The sequence below is a fragment of the Natator depressus genome, chromosome 17, assembly GCF_965152275.1.
Source record: "Natator depressus isolate rNatDep1 chromosome 17, rNatDep2.hap1, whole genome shotgun sequence".
NCBI lineage: Eukaryota > Metazoa > Chordata > Testudines > Cheloniidae > Natator > Natator depressus.
The window spans coordinates 20,395,129-20,400,138 of record NC_134250.1 but is presented as its reverse complement, the minus strand read 5'-3'; the positions used below and the strand labels follow the sequence as shown (position 1 = coordinate 20,400,138).

General features: G+C 39.5%; 1 long non-coding RNA gene across 1 annotated transcript; it reads left to right on the top strand.

The window, feature by feature from the left end:
* Positions 1-2,653: 2,653 nt before the first annotated feature.
* LOC142000350 (uncharacterized) lies at positions 2,654-4,297 on the top strand. Its single transcript, XR_012642215.1, has 3 exons — positions 2,654-2,836; positions 3,060-3,120; positions 4,218-4,297. It is a non-coding gene; the product is annotated as an uncharacterized LOC142000350 (long non-coding RNA).
* The last annotated feature ends 713 nt before the right edge of the window (positions 4,298-5,010 follow it).

Genomic DNA, 5,010 nt, shown 5'->3' with positions numbered 1-5,010 from the left:
GGGGGCAGAACCCTGAGATAAAGGGCACCGGGGTCCAGGAGGGACACGGGGGCCTGAGGCAGGCGAGACACCGGCCAGCAGAGGGCGCTCAGAGTGCTGGAATTGAGCTAATTCCCGGACGACCAGTAGGAGGCGCCGCGGCGGTGAGTGCTCGATCTGTTACAAGGACCATTACCAGCAACAACGAATGGATTGTATCTACTGTACAAAGTCTGTACCGACAGCCATAGATTCTCTTTCAAGATGGTTGGAAGCCTTTCCACTTTGAAGAAAGTCAACATATAGAGGTGGCCAACAGCATGTACAAAACGGTGGTTTGACGTGGATGCCCATGGCGGATACTGACAGATGTCCGTCCTGAATTCAATCATAAGGGAATTATTTTGCAGGTTATTTTTACTGTGTATTCAACCTCACCTTTGATTTTTTTTTTAATTAAAGGCACATTGACGACAACCGTTTGAGATCACTGTACTTTTTTTGATACACTGCTGTTCGTCACAGTCAGGGTTGCTATAGCTTTTGGGGGGAGGGGTTGTCTTCATATCTACCAAAAAACCCACAACTTCTTTCCAATAGTAATATTAAAAGATGGGCTATTCCTGTTGCTAATTACACATAAAAGTAATGGCAAATAGGTGAAGGAACATTCATTAAGACAAGTCTGTATGTAAGTTTATGGTGTAACTTATTTAGTTTAACCTGTATATTTGCAAAAGATGGGGAACAGAACATAGCTTCACCAGCCCGTACCACCCACAAACCAATGGCTTGGTTGAAAACGCTAATAAATCCATCAAAAGGTAAGTGAATGGGAATATTACAGTACTAATGGCAAGTAGAGTGTACCATGCCAGAAGAGCAACCCACTACAAAGTCTTCAAAATCAGTGTTACACTGAATGTTTTTGATTATGTATAAATCTGTTTCAGTCTAGATTGTACATGTGCTACCCCCCCCCCCACCACAAAAAAAAAATTTGTTAGAGCATTGTGGAAGATGGTTGACACAAAGTAATTGGGATGAATTCCTTAAGCCCATTTTGTTTTCTTTGCCAATTAAAGTACACACAACAACAACTTCACCCTTTTGACTAATGTTTTGCGATCATAGAATATCAGGGTTGGAAGGGACCTCCGGAGGTCATCTAGTCCAACGCCCTGCTCAAAGCAGGGCTGATCCCCGTCTAAATCATCCCAGCCAGAGCTTTGTCAAGCGATGGCCTGGTGTTTCCAGAAGTCTGAGCGTTACATGGTAAGTATGTTAGTACCATATGTTTACATATGTGTCATGTACATATGGCATTCTGCGTCTTCATTTACAAATACAACCCCCTTGCCATTTGTTTACAAAGATCCCAGACATGAATACATTCGGGAAAGATTTCTGCAAAGAATACAGCATAAATATGAAATCTGACATTGCACTGGCTCTAACATTTCTAAAGCACAAGAACAGATATACTAAAAGAGACTTCTAAATATGGGGAAATAACAGTCCCCGACATCAAAATGTTATGTTACAATGCGAGAAAGAACAAGAAAAGGAGGACTGCTGCAATCTACCTATCAGGGACCATACCAAATTAAGACTCAGGGTAAGAGTTAAATTGCAAACCATCTCAGGGAAACTCTTAGGAACCATGTACAGTATCGCACACTTAAAGTTGGTGGCTCTTTAAATGGTTTTATCTGCTGGAAGCAGATGAGGGAAACATCAAAATAGAAATTTCTGTTGGTGACTGACCACCACACACCCTCAGAAGAGATTGGAAAATGTCACTATCTCACAAGTCTCGTGACAGCACAGTGAAAAACAGAGGTCCCAGCAATGAAAGAAGAGTATATAGGGCAAGATATTTCAAGCAATGATACAAGTGATGATGAGGACGATGTTGATATGCTTATGGAGGGTGGGGAAGACAAACAGTGGTTTCTGAAAGGTAATTGGTTACCACATCTTTCTTAAACAGGTTTTTAACATAGTTCCATTTACAATGTATGTTAAAGGTTTTCATGTACAAAGTGGCAGCATTCAGAGTAGTAAAACAGAGAAAAAAGGAAACTATTACCATGCATGTAATGTTTTTTTTTCCCTAGTCAAATTTGTGATGACTGGTAAACATGCAGACTGGAGGCCAAAGTGAGAAAAATCAAATTGTATGGCTCTTTTCATTGCCTGAAGCCAAGAAGCTGGATAAGTGATGAGGTGCATTTAAGTACCACTAAACATGTATGGTAACAGGATTGATTCATCAATTATTATTTAAATTGTTCCCTTCATTTCGTCATGGTTATTGAGGTTATAGGTTATTGAGGCGAATTTGAGCTGTGTAGTCGAGAAAGCAGGTGGAAAGGTAGGCCACTTACTATGATGGTACATTAAAGTATAAATTGTATCAAGTAAACAAATCACATGAATATGTGGTACAACGTATTTAAGTCCAAATACCCTTGAAATATCAATATAAACCTAAAATTGCAACATTTCAGTGTATTTACTGTTGCCAAACATGTACTGAAATTTATTTGGAGGTGCATATCGGCCAATCAATCCTTGACAGTTCAGTGGGTCCATGAATTAAACACAAGTATGCGAACAGCTTAGTCAGTTTTGACATTGATTACAAATCTTTGTTTTTACAGGACTTACATATCTTATTTGTAACGCTAAGGATGGATCCCTCACGTGTGTCTATATGAACTTCATTACGTTCTTTATGTGCCAGAATGATTAATGCATTAATAACTTGATTGACTGTCGACAAGTACAAGCCATCTCATCCGTACTTTCTGTAAGCATTCTCTCAGGCAGAGCAACACAAATGGAAGTGAAGGTAAATGCTAACAAGCTTTCCTAGCTAGCATGAGCAAAGCACATTTTCATTCGGTCAGTTAAACACTGTGTGAAACAGCAAATACAATACTATGTTTGATGGGGAATGAGCACTGTAATAGTAATCCATGTAATAAACTGGGAAATACAGTATAATCTACATTTCATGGTTTGCATCACTGGAAACTCATTGCATTTCTAACTTTTTCCCCCAACGTATACAGAGTGGAATTCTTCGATATAGTACTGCTTCCTCACCACACACCAGGTCATTGGGTTCTTGCGGTAAGATGTTTTCTATTGTCCTTCGGGATTATGGGCACTAAATGTGGTATTATATAAGATTTGTAACACAGCTGGATAGCAGTGCTAGAATTTCCCGGGTTGTCGGTTTTCAGTGAGTTCAGTGCATGCAAAGGAAAGTGGAATGTGAATGTAACTCTTGACATTCCAAGAACTGAGTTGTAAAAAAAGAACACCACTACCATGAAGACTGAAATTCTGTTAATGTGACTTGGAAGAATAGTCTAATGATTTGATCAATGAATTCACAATATGCTTCTTATGTTAGTGAGACATTACAAATGAGAATGTTAATGGACTGTTTTTTGAGAAGTTATATTGGCAATGTGGTGATTTCAACAATTTTATAATTTGTACATTATATTTACACTTTTAGATAGCATTGATGAAAACAAAAGAATTGTTGTTAATTGACCCCTAGTATGAGATGAGATATGAAAGAACATGCCTGAGGAATTGTAGGTGATTTTTAATGAGCAGGGGCAAAGGGTAGTGTCTTTGCCGCCCCCCCCAAAAAAACACAGGACCCACCATACGAACATGGGCCTTCTTGTCACAATGTTTTTTGTGACTAGAAGTGTGTGTTTGCAGAAACATATTTGCAGACAGACAGACAGACATCAGTATGGTAGAAACACCACAAGAGGCTAATACTGCGTTTAGAAGACAAATAGCAATCCTTCTCATGAAGGAGTCGGGTCATAACTTTCTCCCATGTACTATGGGCTCATTAGGCACATGTGAAGATAGCAGGAAGAGTTGAATTACGTCACGTAACAGTTATCTTAATACCCCACTTTAGGGGCATTATCTCCCAGGTCTGGTTCTGTAATGGTGACTGCAGCCATAATATCTTTAAGTACCAAAAAACTTGAATGGGGTGAATGGTTGCTATTGATAGACCAGTTAAATGAAATTGGATATTTTTATACCCAGCTGCAGTAAGGTAAAATTTGACAAAATAGGACTCAAAGCAAATATGCGCAAGCCAGTGACGGGATTAAAATATTGACAATTAATGAATCAAGATTGGCATTTAGCGTGTTAGTTGTAATCAGCTACGTTGGTTTTTCAGACAGCGTGGAAGATTACTGCATATACTGCAACCTCGTCAACTGTGAAAAGGAAGAGGAGGATTGCACGATGGTAAGAAACAGAATTAGATCGGAAACTCACACGATAACCTGCCTAAGGATCAGGATCCTTGTAAAAATTCCACAACAGTAAAGACTTTCATCATGTTTATAGGCATATCTTAGGTAATGCTGACATGTGGAAGGAATAGCATGAGGGAATGGAAATTGTGTAACATTATAACTTCTGTGATTTCATTTTCTCAATTGTTACTTTTCCAAGGTCCAGTACAAGCCTTGCAAGAGGTGGGCACACATGCCCTGCATTCCAGAAGGAACCCATCAGGAAAGCATGACTGATGAGAATGAATGTGCATAGTTCAGTTCTTTAATGAATTGCGTACATGCTTGTTGCTCAAAACATCTTGAAACAAAAAGCAAATTTTTTTATGAACATTATGTTTTTAAAATTTGAAAAATAATTCTCTGTATGTGCATGTGTGTAATGCAAATTATACAAGCACCCATCCCTCAGAGTTTGCTACCCCGGACCAGAGGATGTGAAAAGCAACCCTGGACCGGTGACAGGCGCATGGGTAGCGAAGCCTGGTGGATGGGGACCCACATTGCCACAATTTGCTACCCTTGGAAGTAGTCATTTGACGGGGTCATGACTGTCCGCCATACCCCCAAGTCTTACCTCACTTTACACGTACTTATACACACAAGTAGACAGCATACCTCAATAATCAAAAATCAATCAATTGCAAATTAGCGAGAAGGTAGCAAATTGTGTCAG